General features: G+C 38.0%; 1 protein-coding gene and 1 long non-coding RNA gene across 4 annotated transcripts in view; one reads left to right on the plus strand and one right to left on the minus strand.

Moving 5' to 3' along the window:
- Positions 1-15,667, plus strand: part of trabd2b (TraB domain containing 2B) — a 201,450-nt gene that overhangs the window by 19,452 nt on the left and 166,331 nt on the right. The window lies entirely within an intron of this gene.
- LOC133543444 (uncharacterized) overlaps positions 1-15,667 on the minus strand; it is a 40,195-nt gene that overhangs the window by 15,209 nt on the left and 9,319 nt on the right. Inside the window, exons 2-4 of one of the 2 annotated variants that reach the window (XR_009804380.1) lie at positions 15,345-15,534; positions 15,050-15,215; positions 3,198-3,998 (exon numbers count right to left, since the gene is read on the minus strand). This is a non-coding gene — a long non-coding RNA (uncharacterized LOC133543444). Of the gene's footprint in view, positions 1-3,197; positions 3,999-15,049; positions 15,216-15,344; positions 15,535-15,667 lie in introns of those variants that run through there. The other variant, XR_009804379.1, reaches the window with a different exon arrangement.

The raw sequence follows: 15,667 nt of genomic DNA on the forward strand, positions 1-15,667 counted from the left end.
GTATGTAAACTTCTGACCACAACTGTGTGTTGGAAAGTGGAAACCGTAGATTGAATATAAAAAGGGAAAAATATCCAAATCAAATGCTACTCCCTATAACGTAAAACTCATGCTGAATAATAAATGTCTGCATGTTATATTATTATTTTATTTTTCCATATCTAACATATTGTGTTGAAGTTTGGGGAAATATTTATAAAACAAACTAATAATTAAACTTCAAAAAAGGGCAATCAGAATAATACACAAAACGTGCTATTTTGAACCTACCAATCCATTATTCAAAGGTTCTGTGTTAAAATGTTCAAATATTGTGTTTTTAAAAACAATGGGAATTGTGTTTCGAGTAAAGAACAGCCTTCCAGCTTGTATTCTTAGGTTATTTAAATTAAGAGGAGAAAACAGTTTACGGGGATATTGATTTTTGAAATATGTAAAGTAAGAAAGAATATAAAGTACAAATTTATTTACGTTTTAGGAGTGAAATGGTGGAACAAGCTCAGTGATCAGTTGACGACATGTAGTTCTTTGTTAAGGTTTAAGAAAGCCTTGAAAGGTGAAATAAAGGAAAATTATAAAATACAGCAATGATTATTTTCATCCCATTGATTTTTTTGAATGTTGATGTTCCAGGCAATCTAATTTTCAGTAAATGTAATGTATAGGATAGGCAAATATAAGCCTTGGCTTCAGTCTATTCCTTTTTTGATCATTCTTTTTTTTTTTGTGTGTGTATGTGTGTGATTGTTCATATGTATAATCTGTGCTGTTAAATTGATCACACAAAATGGTTGATTATATGACTGAAACAAACTCATTTAATTTCATTTCATAACTTATCCAAAATGTGGTTATTAGGATTGGCTTCCCCAAAAGCTGAAAGGGCAGAATTTTCCAAATATTTTTCAGACTTGCGTTCATTTAAAAAACAACATAGGGCAGCTCCCACTGCCTACCTCGGGGGTCAGCAACCCGTTGCTCTAGAGCAGGGGTCACCAACGCGGTGCCCGCAGGCACCAGGTAGCCCGTAAGGACCAGATGAGTCGCCCGCTGGCCTGTTCTAAAAATAGCTCAAATAGCGGCACTTACCAGTGAGCTGCCTCTATTTTTTAAATTTTATTTATGTACTAGCAAGCTAGTCTCGCTTTGCTCGACATTTTTAATTCTAAGAGAGACAAAACTCAAATAGAATTTAAAAATCCAAAAAAATATTTTAAAGACTTGGTCTTCACTTGTTTAAATACATTGATTATTTTTTTACTTTGCTTCTTATAACTTTCAGAAAGACAATTTTAGAGAAAAAATACAACCTTAAAAATGGTTTTAGGATTTTTAAACACATATACCTTTTTACCTTTTATATTCATTCCTCTTCTTTCCTGACAATTTAAATCAATGTTCAATTATTTATTTATTTTTTTATTGTAAAGAATAATAAATATATTTTAATTTAATTCTTCATTTTAGCTTGTGTTTTTGCGACGAAGAATATTTGTCAAATATTTTTTCATTTAGCTTCTGTTTTTTTGACGAAGAATATTTGTCAAATATTTCTTCAAACTTTTTATGATTAAAATTCAAAAAAATTATTCTGGCAAATCTAGAAAATCTGCATAATCAAATTTGAATCTTATTTCCAAATCTTTTGAATTTCTTTTCAAATTTTTGTTCTGGAAAATCTAGAAGAAATAATGAATCGTCTTTGTTAGAATTATAGCTTGGTCCAATTTTTTAGATACTATACAGATTGGATTTGAACCTATTTGACATGTCATCAAAATTCTAAAATTAATCTTAATCAGGAAAAATTACTAACGATGTTCCATAAATTCTTTTTTTAATTTTCTCTTAATTTTCTTGTTTGAATTTTGAATTTTACAGTCGAAATTGAAGATTCACTATGTTTCAAAATTAAATTTTCTTTTTTTTCACGTTTTCTCCTCTTTTAAACCCTTCAATTAATTGTTTATTTTCATTATTTATTCTCTACAAAAAACCTTCCGTAAAAGGAAAAAAAATGTACGACGGAATGACGGACAGAAATACCCATTTTTTTTTAAATATATAGATTCATTTATTTACTAAAGGTAAATTGAGCAAATTGGCTATTTCTGGCAATTTATTTAATTGTGTATCAAACTGGTAGCTCTTCGCATTAATCAGTACCCAAGAAGTAGCTCTTGGTTTCAAAAAGGTTGGTGACCCTTGCTCTAGAGCATGCAGCTCTGTAGTGCCACCCAAGTGGCTCCCTGGAGCATTTTTAAAAAAGGATTTAAAAATGGAAAAAGTTTTGGAAAAAAATAACTGTTTTGTTTTAATATGTTTTTTGTTTGAGGACAAACAAGACACAAAGCTTCCCAATTGTTAGAAAGTCCTCTGATGTTTGTGTATGCTTTACTGATGAGAGTATTTGGTGAACATTATTTTGCCCTACTAATTTCGGCGGTTCTTGAACTCACTATAGTGTGCACTGTGACGCAACAGTTTGTTTACATGTAAAATCTTCCACTTTTTCTTTGTCTCATTTTGTGCACCAAACACTTTACGCTGTGTGTGAATGCACAAAGGTGAGCTTTGTTGATGTTATTGACTTGTTAGAGTGCTAATCAGGCATATTTGGTAAGAGCATGACTGCAAGCTAATCAATGCTTACCTGCTATTTAGGCTAGCTGTATGTACATATTGCAGTATTATTCCTCATTTGTAGGTATATTTGAGCTGATTTAATATCCTTTACTTGTATTCATTTTGTATATATTTTGGTTGTGCATGTCTCATCACACATTATCTGTATGTAATATTGGCTGCATTTCTGATAGTTTTTTGTGTGCCATGTTGTTCCAGACCACAGCAAACATTACCTAGCTTGCCAAAGATTGTAATACATCTTTTAAAAGAAGACAGACTGCCGTTTCCTTTAACTTGGACACATACATCTATACCGTTGGCCATTGAAAGCCAGTAATTCCCAGGAGTTATCTCACCTTCTGAGTAAAAATGTGTGGAATAGATATTCAATTTCAACATTTATGTCAACAAAATGTGACACATAGTAATTTTGATAGTAGGCTATTATATCTAATATAGACACTCACATCATGTATTGCCTTCATTATAAGATTTATATCTGGCTTTTAATTTTTTGCGGTTCGAGACAGATTTGTTTTTTGTATTTTTGGTCCAATATGGCTCTTTGAATGTTTTGGGTTGCCGACCCCTGGCCTACCTGTATAAGTCTGTCTGTCTTACAAACAGTTTATTCAGGCTCCAATAATTAACATTATGTGGTACATTGGTGTAGATTAGACAGATTTACAAATTACATCCGCCTGTGAGTTTGAATTCACTTCAGATCAGATCCCAACCTTGTTTCTAAATATGTACGAGAACAATGACGGGCACAGCTGACATGGAAACCATTATCGTCAATTATAATAATTTGCGATTTAATCTGAAAGCTATGGTTGATTGCATCCCTGTACGCTCGACTGTGAGAGCGGTGAGGTCAGCGGGACGCATGGAGGATAGACTTTGAGGCATAGGGAGAACACGTGTGTGGGAATCAGGAGAAGTGAGATGGATTGCGACTGGGGAGTGAACGCAGCGTGGCGTGGTCACTCTGAAACATGAGTAATGTTAAAAAGGGAAATCTGTGTTGGGAAAGTGTCCAAACACTGTTGGCCAACATGCTATTTGTTCTCCATAAAAGTAGCGGCTTACAATATCCTGGAGAAACAAGAGTAGCGGTGATTCATCATGTGAGCAGTTGGTCTTGGATTGTCCAAGACTTTCTTGCAGAACCCTAGACAAGGGAGCCCAAAGGAAGTCGTTTTCCGAGCTGTTGGATCGGAGAAAGCGATGCAGGCGTTTGGGCGGCATGTTTGTAGTGATCGCTGGTGCATCACAGTCCTCATTGTGTTTCTATGACAGCTCCAGTCTGCCTGGGACTACTTTATAGGCCAGAGGTGTGGATGTCTCTGCAGGAGCCACTTCATAGACTGTGGAAACAATAGCTGGTCACGGTGCATGCCTCCTGTCTGGTTGCACTGATGGAGCTTGACAGCCTGGTTCTGTGGTCAGCTGTGAAGCTTGTTTCTTAATACCCAAGAAAAAGCTAAGATTTGCTTAAAGGTGCAATCTGCACATTCACAATTTAACTTCCTTATAAGACTGACAGCGATTTAGTGCATACTTCCTATTTGCTACTACTTCTAGGGGACCGTGCTCACATTTTCTGCTTTTAAAGCCATGATTTAAAGGCCTACTGAAATTAGATTTTTTTATTTAAACGGGGATAGCAGGTCCATTCTAGGTGTCATACTTGATCATTTCGCGATATTGCCATATTTTTACTGAAAGGATTTAGTAGAGAACATCCACAATAAAGTTCGCAACTTTTGGTGCTAACAGAAAAGCCCTGCCTTTATCGGAAGTCGCAGACGATGACGTCACATGTTGATGGCTCCTCACATATTCACATTGTTTCTAATGGGAGCCTCCAACAAAAACAGCTATTCGGACCAAGAAAACAACAATTTCTCCATTAATTTAAGCGAGGATGAAAGATTCGTGTTTGAGGATATTGATAGCGACGGACCAGAAAAAAACAAACAAACAAAAAAACGAGTTAAAAAAAAAAACGCGATTGCATTGGGATGGAATCAGATGTTTTTAGACACATTTACTAGGATAATTCTGGGAAATCCCTTATCTTTCTATTGTGTTGCTAGTGTTTTAGTGAGTTTAACAGTACCTGATAGTCGGAGGGGTATGTCCACGGGTGTGTTGACGCCAATGTCTCAGCGACGGACGGGGCAAGCTCAGCTGATCTCCGGTAAGAAGCGACTTTTTACCACAATTTTCTCACCGAAACCTGCTGGTTGACCTTCAGTAGGGATCCATGTTCGCTTGACCTCCAGGAATTTTAAACAAGGAATCACCGTGTGTTTGTGTGGCTAAAGGCTAAAATATCCCAACTCCAACTTTCTACTTTGATTTCTCCAAAATTAATTGAACAAATTGCAAAAGATTCAGCAACACAAATCTCCAAAATACTGTATAATTATGCTGTTAAAGCAGACAACTTTTAGCTGTGTGTGTGTGCAGCGCTCATATTTCCTAACAGCCTGTGACATCACGCGTACACGTAATCATTACGCAACGTTTTCAAGAAAAAACTCCCGGGAAATATAAAATTGCAATTTAGTAAACTAAAAAGGCTGTATTGGCATGTGTTGCAATGTTAATATTTCATCATCGATATATAAACTATCAGACTGCTTGGTGGGTAGTAGTGGGTTTCAGTAGGCCTTTAAACACATTTTTCTGGGTTGCTGTTCTGGATGAGCGGCATTGATATGGAAATAAAAAAGTTCTTATCCTGCTAATATTCCCCCAAATAAAGTAGTATCAGAGGCAGGTTTGTGATTACCAAGAAAGTAAGACCTGGTTGTGAAGTTTAACACCTGACACTCACGCACAAAGTGGATTTACTAAGCTTGTACACTATATATATATATATATATATATATATATACACATAAACTGTGTATATATATATATATATATATATATATATATATATATATATACATATATATATGTAAATATATATATACAGTATATATACTGTGTATATATATATATATATATATATATATATAACTATACACACACACATATATCCACATATATACACACACATATATATATACTCATATATATATGTGTGTGTGTATATATATATATATATATATATATATATGTATGTATATATATATATATATATATATATATATATATATATATATATATATATGTATATATGTGTGTATATATGTGTGTATATATATGTGTGTGTCTATCTATATATTAATCCATCCATTTCCTACCGCTTATTCCCTTTGGGGTCGTGAGGGGCGCTGGTGCCTATCTCAGCTACAATCGGGCGGAAGGCTCTGTACACCCTGGACAAGTCGCCACCTCATTGCAGGGCCAACACAGATAGACAGAGAACATTCACACTCACATTCACACACTAGGGCCAATTTAGTGTTGCCAATCAACCTATCCCCAGGTGCATGTCTTTGGAAGTGGGAGGAAGCCGGAGTAGCCGAAGGGAACCAATGCAGTCACGGGGAGAACATGCAAACTCCACACAGAAAGATCCCGAGCCAGGGCTTGAACCCAGGACTACTCAGGACGTTCGTATTGTGAGGCAGACACACTAACACAGTGGTCCTTAACCTTGTTGGAGGTACCGAACCCCACCAGTTTCATAAGTGCATTCACTGAACCCTTCTTTAGTGAAAAATATATATATATTTTTTTTTAATTCAAGACAAAGTTATATGTTTTTGGTAACACTTTAGTATGGGGAACATATTCTAAGTAACACAGACTTAATTTAGAGTTATTTGGACACAAGGGGAACATATTCTAAGTAATAAAGACTTAACTTAGAGGTATTTGGTTAGGGTTAGGGTCAGGGTTAGAGGGTTAGGGTTATAATAAGGCCATGCCGAATAAGGCATTAATTAGTACCTAATGACTAGTTAAGAGCCAATTTGTTACTAATTTGCATGTTAATAAGCAACTAATTAATGGCGAATACGTTCCCTATACTAAAGTGTGACCATATTTTATTTACTGGTGCACAAAATGAATCGTGCATGAACATCACCTTGTTCAAACAACAAAACTAAGACAGTGCATAAACTCACAACAAATTACACACCTGCAAATCCATCAGCTGTTGCCGTATCCGTAATATGCCAACAGGGAGAAGTTTGTATTTACACGAAGAGTCGGGTGTGTTTTGACCTCGACCGAACCCCTGAGGTCGACTCACCGAACCCCTAGGGTTCGATCGAACCCTGGTTAAGGACCACTGCACTAACACCTGTTCCACCGTGCTGCATGGGATAGGGATCAGCACCCCCCGCGACCCCGAGAGGGACAAGCCATAGAACATGTATTGATTGATGAGCTATGATTATAAAATCGTTCTAAAACTTTGTAGCAATCAGCCATTATTTATATTTCGTAATAGTAGGTCTCTACAGAAAATCGTCTAGAGACCTCTGTCGCATGGTATATCCCTTTGAGAAAACCTATTGCAAAATGCATTTTCTTGTGGCTGGATCATTCTAGACGCACCATCCCAACAGCCCGGCCCCTTCCAGAGTGCACTTTAACCGTGTTAAAAATATATTCTGTTGTCTAGATCAGGGGTTCTCAACCTTTTTCAGTGATGTACCCCCTGTGAACATTTTTTTAGTTCAAGTACCCCCTAATCAGAGCAAAGCAATTTTGGTTGAAAAAAAGAGATAAAGAAGTAAAATACAGCACTATGTCATCAGTTGCTGATTTATTAAATTGTATAACAGTGCAAAATATTGCTCATTTGTAGTGGTCTTTTTTTAACTATTTGGAAAAAAATTTATAAAAATAAATAAAAAGTTGTGAAAAATAAACCAGTGATTCAATTATAAATAAAGATTTCTACACATAGAAGTAATCATCAACTTAAAGTGCCCTCTTTGGGGATTGTAATAGAGATCCATCTGGATTCATGAACTCAATTCTGAACATTTCTTCACAAAAAAAGAAATCTTTAACATCAATATTTATGGAACATGTCCCCAAAAAAATCTAGCTGTCAACACTGAATATTGCATTGTTGCATTTCTTTTCACAGTTTATGAACTTACATTCATATTTTGTTGAAGTATTATTCAATAAATATATTTTTAAAGGATTTTTTAATTGTTGCTCTTTTTAGAACATTTAAAAAAAATCTCACGTACCCCTTGGCATACCTTCAAGTACCCTCAGGTGTACGCGTACCCCCATTTGAGAATCACTGGTCTAGATTGTGCTTCTATATAGTACAAAAAAGATGGTACAAAGGCGGTTTGCACTATTATCTATTATCAGTCTTAGTAGATCACCCACAACACACCCACGAATAGTACATACTACAACCTACTCAGTGGCCTAGTGGTTAGAGTGTCCACCCTGAGATCGGTAGGTTGTGAGTTCAAACCCCGGCCGAGTTATACCAAAGACTATAAAAATACCTCCCTGCTTGGCACTCAGCATCAAGGGTTGGAATTGGGGTTTAAATATACAAAAATGATTCCCGGGCGCGGCACCGCTGCTGCCCACTGCTCCCCTCACCTCCCAGGGGGTGAACAAAGGGATGGGTCAAATGCAGTGGACAAATTTCACCACACCTAGTGTGTGTGTGTGACAATCATTGGTACTTTAACTTTAACTTTAACTTACATGCAAATTTGTGGTTTCCAACTGTTATAGAGCCAGTGTCTTCATGGGCATGCAACAAGACAGCTCAGGTATTTCATGTGTGGCTCCAGTCTGAGGGCCTTCCAGCAAATAAACACCCTTATTTATTTTCCCTGGGTCACGTTGCAAGCTGACAGAAATTACATCACATCGGTGGCGCCTGACTCCCGTGTAGAGGGTCAGGGGTCACATAAGAGGCGGTATGAGGGGCAGCAGAGCGCTAAGAAGACTGGCAGTCCATTGGGGGTCAAGTCTGGCCTTCAGTGTAAATGGAGTCTAACCTTTGACTACTTTTACCACAATTTGGACTTTAGAAGATGTGACTAATTGTTGCTGGTGAAAGTACAACTGGGGGCGGGGGTGTTGTGTGATGGAGAGGTAACAGCAGGAGGGCATCACCCCGCTGGTGAGGCAGACTTATGTTTACAGCTTCAGCAGATCGTCAGACATGCCTGTTTGCATCGGTGCACATTCACTGAAACAAGGTCTCACATGAGCTCAGCGTGCAGCCTCACGCATGCATGCTGTTCTCTGCTGGGAGGAAACCTAGAACTCGCAGCTAAAACGTCACCGTTGTAATGTGAAGGCCAATAAAATGCATCAATGCAGGTTTACAAGTTTGCACTACTGCACATTCTGTAACCACAATAATAAACATACTGGCCTCTTTTACGCAGACATCCTACAAAATAGTTGCGTCACAGCAGTAATAGCAGATGGTTTTCCCTGTGCCTTTCATACAGCACACACACATAGTTTATTTGTTTTACTTTTACAAGTAAATAAGACCGTCCACAATATGTCACATTCTGAAGAGCGGCTTAAAGATAGTCTGTAAAACTAAATCTTTGCAAAATTTGGACCAAAACACCACCGTTAGATGTTATGTAGAATACATTCAAGGATATGTTTTAAATCATAAAAAAAAAATCATAACACGACCACTTTAAATGGGCCCGATTATGCAAAACCAACATTTGTGAAGTGAAGTGAATTGAATTGTACTTATATAGCACTTTTCTCTAGTGCCTCAAAGTGCTTTACATAGTGAAACCCAATATCTAAGTTACATTTAAACCAGTGTGGGTGGCACTGGGAGCAGGTGGGTAAAGTACACAACGGCAGTGAAGCGGAGATCGAACATGGAACCCTCAAGTTGCTGGCACGGCCACTCTACCAACCAATCCATACCGCCCCAATTTACATTTCTTACTTATTAGTACCTATAAGTATCCTATGGGTATTAAGGATCTGCATATATCTAGAAAAGAAATCAAAATCAAACTGTGGAGGCACAGCAGAGATATTTATAAAATAATTTTCCCTTCCTTCCTTGTTTCACCAAACCCATCCATCCATACATTTTCTACTTCTCGTCCCTTTTGGGATGGCGGGTGGGGCTGGAGTCTCTCTCAGCTGCATTCGGGTGGAATTTGCTCTGACTTGTGACGTCAGCGGTCGAAATTTACCCAGTAATCCTTGCGTGAGTCAGACATTTTTGATTTATGTGAGACCTACAACTACATTTTCATGATGAAACCCAATGAAGAAAATGCTCTGTTTGCTTTAAATGGTAAATGGTTGTACTTGTATAGTGCTTTTCTACCCCTTTTTAAGGAGCCCAACGCGCTTTGACAGTATTTCCACATTCACCCATTCACACACACATTCACACACTGATGGCGGGAGCTGCCATGCAAGGCGCTAACCAGGTATGGCGTCACATTAGTGCCAAGAATCCAAGCGCATAAAAACTATTATCGCGCGCTGATTCTCCACTTCGTGCGCACCCTTTTGCGTGCGCGCGGCGCCTTTTTGTGTGCACGCGGTGCCTATGTTGCCTAACGGTTTGATTTGTTATAAATGTCAGAGTATTGTATGTATATGTATATTTAAATAGTACATGTACCATTGACATCAATAAGTGAAGTGAAGTGAATTATATTTAAATGATGGGGACCAGCTGTCCGAGGTAAGATGGTCGCTATGCTGGAGAAACATGGAGTGTTTATTCATATCTATGATGAAAGGTCCATGGCAGTTACCTGGGATTAAAAAGAAAGGAAATCGCGTTTTCATGGGGCTTATCATGGCTGAACAAGTAAGTCTTACACTATTATCTCTCAGATTTAATTTGCCTAATGTATGGCGCTAGCTTTTTTTGTTGTTTTTTTAGATACATATTTTTAACTCTGCCATCTATACTGATCTGGGCTGATATCTAATTTTCCATAGTTTGAGTTGTTTGCAGAAACGTAAATACTTTTTATAGTAACATTAAAACCATATTCATTAATTGTAGTGACAACCTGTCATTCATTATTCTACTAAAATAGTAATTGCAATCATCCATCCATCCATTTTCTACCGCTTATTCCCTTTAGGGGTCGCGGGGGGCGCTGACGCCTATCTCAGCTACAATCGGGCGGAAGGCGGGGTACACCCTGGACAAGTCGCCACCTCATCGCAGGGCCAACACAGATAGACAGACAACATTCACACTCACATTCACACAATAGGGACCATTTTAGTGTTGCCAATCAACCTATCCCCAGGTGCATGTTTTTGGAAGTGAAGCCGGAGTACCCGGAGGGAACCCACGCATTCACGGGGAGAACATGCAAACTCTACACGGAAAGATCTCGAGCCTGGATTTGAACCCAGGACTGCAGGACCTTCGTATTGTGAGGCAGACGCACTAACCCCTCTTCCACCGTGAAGCCCTAATTGCAATCATAACATCAATAATTAGGCCCATGTGCTAATCATGTGGTCCTGATATGAAGTACGCATAGATAAGTGGGTTCGGGTAGACTCTGGTGTAAAATTAAAGTAGATAGAGGAAAGAAAATTAATAGTCCCACATTGTGGCATACATTCAATATTTACATATGAAAATATTAAATAAATAACAATATTTTTTAAAACAGACAAGTGAGGAAAGAAAACATATTTGAAAATATAATTTCCATCGTTGACTGACATCTGTGGACTGGTTGTATGTGTATGAAAAGAGAGATATTGATCTTGACACTTCATTAGCTATGTGATGTTCTCTCAACAGATGAGACATTACCTTCTTCAAAGACTTTTAGATAAAATTCAATTGGCATTTTCCACAACTGCACTAAATTTGGACTTTTTAGAATTTGTTTGTCGACAGGAGCTGTATTATCTTGATACATATTGACGATGACCCACCCTGCTATACTTCTGATTGGCCCTGAGCTTTTTTTGCCTGACCAATCAGAAAGGAGGGGCCGTGTAAGCATATCCGCCCCCAAAGTGCCAAAACGAAGAAGGCGCACGAGGTGGAGAATCAGAGCTTGGATTTTTGGCACTAATGTGACGCCATAACCAGGACCCATCAGGAGCAAGGATGAAGTGTCTTGCTCAAGGACACAACGGACGTGACTAGGATGGTAGAAGGTGGGGATTGAACCAGTAGCCCTCAGATTGCTGGCGCGGCCACCCTCCCAACTCCGCCACGTCGTCCCCACTAGCACAAGTCATGACACAAACTCTCTCAGACTCATCTGAAGTAAAAAGTGACCTGACTTTTAACTTTTATAATTTGTTTCAATGTACCTATAACTGTCAACAAATTATTTCGATTGTGTGCAAAGAAGAGTCTTGCTTCACCATCCACAAACTTTTATTAAACGATGGATTTTTCAAAAAACTACGTTTAGTAGCGGGCTCGGTGAATGCCATTTATGGCAATGAAACAGACGACGAAACAGTAAATAATTAGTCGGTTAAAAATGTGTAAATGGTACGTTAGCTTCATTTGTTGTGTAGCTAGCTTGGCCTTCTACGGTGGGACAATAGCATCATCATCCTCCGGCAAAATAAAGAATAATATTTTTTAAAACTACTTTTAATTGAATCAGTGTCTCCTGTGTTTCGCAATGGACCAGTTAGTAATGCAATTATTACGTTAGCGAAGTCGCTCGTAGCATAGCTTACAGCAGTGGTTCTCAAATGGGGGTACGCGTCCCCCTGGGGGTACTTGAAGGTATGCCAAGGGGTACGTGAGATTTTTTTTTTTGGATTCTAAAAATAACAATTCAAAAATAGTTTATAAATATATTTATTGAAAAATAGCAACAATTCAAAAATTCTTTATAAATATATTTATTGAATAATACTTCAATAAAATATGAATGTAAGTTCATAAACTGTGAAAAGAAATGCAACAATGCAATATTCAGTGTTGACATCTAGATTTTTTGTGGACATGTTCTATAAATATTGACGTTAAAGACTTCTTTTTTTGTGAAGAAATGTTTAGAATTAAGTTCATGAATCCAGTTGGATCTCTATTACAATCCCCAAAGATGGGAGTTGATGATTACTTCTATGTGTAGAAATCTTTATTTATAATTGATTCACTTGTTTATTTTTCGAAAAGTTTTTAGTTATTTTTATTAGTAATAGTTCAAGAAAGACCACTACAAATGAGCAATATTTTGCACTGTTATACAATTTAATATTTCAGAAACTAATGACATAGTGCTGTATTTTACTTCTTTATCTCTTTTTTCACCAAAAATGCTTTGCTCAGATTAGGGGGTATTTGAAATAAAAACAATTGTTCACATGGGGTACATCACTGAAAAAAGGTTGAGAACCACTGGCTTACAGTATTGCCGGCTTGAGCCTCTATTGTTTACAAGTGGTCAAAGCAGCAGTGCAGTAAAATTATCAACATGATATAGAATATAATATAATTGTATTGTCAAAATATACATGTATACATCCAGAATTTAGCACTGGAGGGATAAAGACTCCATAGAAAATTAACCCTAGCCAGCATGTAGTACTAGATTTGCAGCCTGGCTTCCTTCCTTTCTGTCCTGCGTGTCTTTTCCTCCTTAAGCCGAAAACAAAACATGGTGGACTTGCTCTATGATCTGTGATGTTGTGTTGCGGTGAAAGTGAAGTAAAAATTAGATGGCTAGTGGCGATCACCAGTGTCCATATTCCATGTGAGGGTGCATGGTGAGGAGGGCTTCCTTTGCATTTAACAACTCCTCATCTCCAAACGAACCGTTTTAGAGGTACCGTATTTTCCGGACCATAGGGCGCAACTGATTATAGGGCGCACTGCCGACGAATGGTCTATTTTTGATCTTTTTTCATATATAAGGCGCACCAGATTGTGGGGTGCATTAGAGAGGTCATATTATTATTACTTTTTTGTCTAAATTGAAAACACTTACTTGTGGTCTACATAACATGTAATGGTGGTTCTTTGGTCAAAATGTTGCATGGATTATGTTTTACAGATCATCTTCAAGCCGCTTTCTGACAGTCGCTTACGGATGCCCCGTTTTGTGGGCGGTCTTATTTACGTGGCAGCATCTTCTCCCCGTCATCTTTGTTGTAGCGGTGTAGCGTGCAAGAATGGGAGGGGAAGAAGTCTCAAAAGATGGAGTTAACTGTTTTAATGACATTCAGACTTTACTTTAATCAATAACGGAGCATGATCTCCTCATGCGGAAACAACAATATTGGAAATATATCCCGTGAAAAAACGTAACTCTCTATTAACTAAAGTTCCTTGGGTGAATAATGTAAACTCACTACACCGGTATGTTTTAGTGCTTTCATGGTAATTTTACTGACAGATAAGTAAAAACTTTACACTACTTTATATTAGAAATGGCAACAGCGGAGGATGAATGTCCCATAAGTAGATAGACAACGAACTACAAAAGCAGATGCTCGCAAATTTTCAGGATTACTGCAGATCCCAAATGCAGGTCAGCAGGTACCAGCAGGTAATAAAAGCGGATTTTGCATAATATTGTGAAACAAAACGCCAGATTATACGTCTTACCTTTTACACACACCATAATAATACTCATATGTTGACGCACATCAAACGGTACAACTCAGTAGCTTACCAAAGTTGTGCTAAAATATTTTGATGGATTTTTTAGCGCGCCGTGTGTCATGTCCTATATTTTCAAAGGAACATATACGATGTTGGTGTTGTTTACTTGAGTCATATGGCCATCATATTGCAGTTTACCCTTATCTCTTTTGTGTGACTACCATCTACTGGTCACACTTATAATCACACGATGTACCAAATAAAATTGCTTCGAGGTCGATAAGCAAAACCAGAATTATTCCGTATATTAGGCGGACCGGGTTATAAGGTGCACATCAGGGTTTAAAAAAAAAAAAAAAACAGATTTTAAATGCACCTTATAGTCTGGAAAATACGGTAGTCAAAAAGTCTCTTAAAGGTAGGTCATTACAGCCAAATATATCCAAAATTTTGACCAAAGAACTATCATTACATTTTATGTCGACTAAAATTAAGTGTTTTAAAATTGTTTTTTATTGATTTATTTTATTGGGTCTGCATGTCAGTAGATGAGCACAACTTCTTGAAGTCTTCCACAGCTATTGTATATTGCGCAACACAGTAACAACAGAACCAATGTTGCAACCTTACTAGGGCGCAAACTGCTCAGTAAGCATTAATGCCACTGACGAGTTCTTTCTAAACAACAGTACGGAAATTGCAACACGCATTATTTTTAGACCAACAGCTGAATAACTCAACTGATACTTCAAAGCGCAATATCTTGTGGGGTTCATGAAAAACTACATCGGGAGGTTGCCTACAGCCACAGACATTAACGCCAATGTTCAATTACATGCATTTTTGAACTGTACAGATTCAATCTGAAAACATGAGCCTCATTATATTGTGTAAGTGTACCTAATGATGCGTCCAATGCGTCAGGCCTTTAAAGGGATGCGTTAGCGAGCGTTTCGCTGATCTGGGAAGTCACGTCCTACTTCCTCCTCCTCACTCTATCATCCTGTCTAACGTTGTCCTGGGGCTCCTGTTGTCCTGTTGCTCACCTATTGCTCACTTCAACACACTGGAAAGAAAAAAGGAGATGACAGAGGAGGGGCAGAAGGAGGAGGTGACTTTTAAAGTGTGCAGCCTGATGAGTATCCCCTTTTTAACGAGGACATCTGAGGGAGTTTCACATCTACGCTGTAATTACCTGCAGAAATATGCGGACAAAAAAAGGCAACGTGTATCAACCCGATCATCTGGTCCAGTCGGCAGGCAGACGGCAGCCCACTGTTGCACTAATGACTTAATAGACTCCTTAATGACCAAACAACCCGCCGCCATCCAGAAGCACTTAGACAATTACGCGCTGGCCAGGACTGTACTGCTAGATTGAGACCCTGGGAAAACAAGAGCACTGTACATTAGACACATTGGGCTAAATCTGTGTTTTTTATATGCGTTTGATTTCGGCTGTAGAAAAACATGGGATGAAAGAAGAAAACACAGCAGAGGCCTGCATGAAGTTTGATT

This window comes from Nerophis ophidion, linkage group LG26, assembly GCF_033978795.1.
Source record: "Nerophis ophidion isolate RoL-2023_Sa linkage group LG26, RoL_Noph_v1.0, whole genome shotgun sequence".
Classification (NCBI taxonomy): Eukaryota; Metazoa; Chordata; class Actinopteri; order Syngnathiformes; family Syngnathidae; genus Nerophis; species Nerophis ophidion.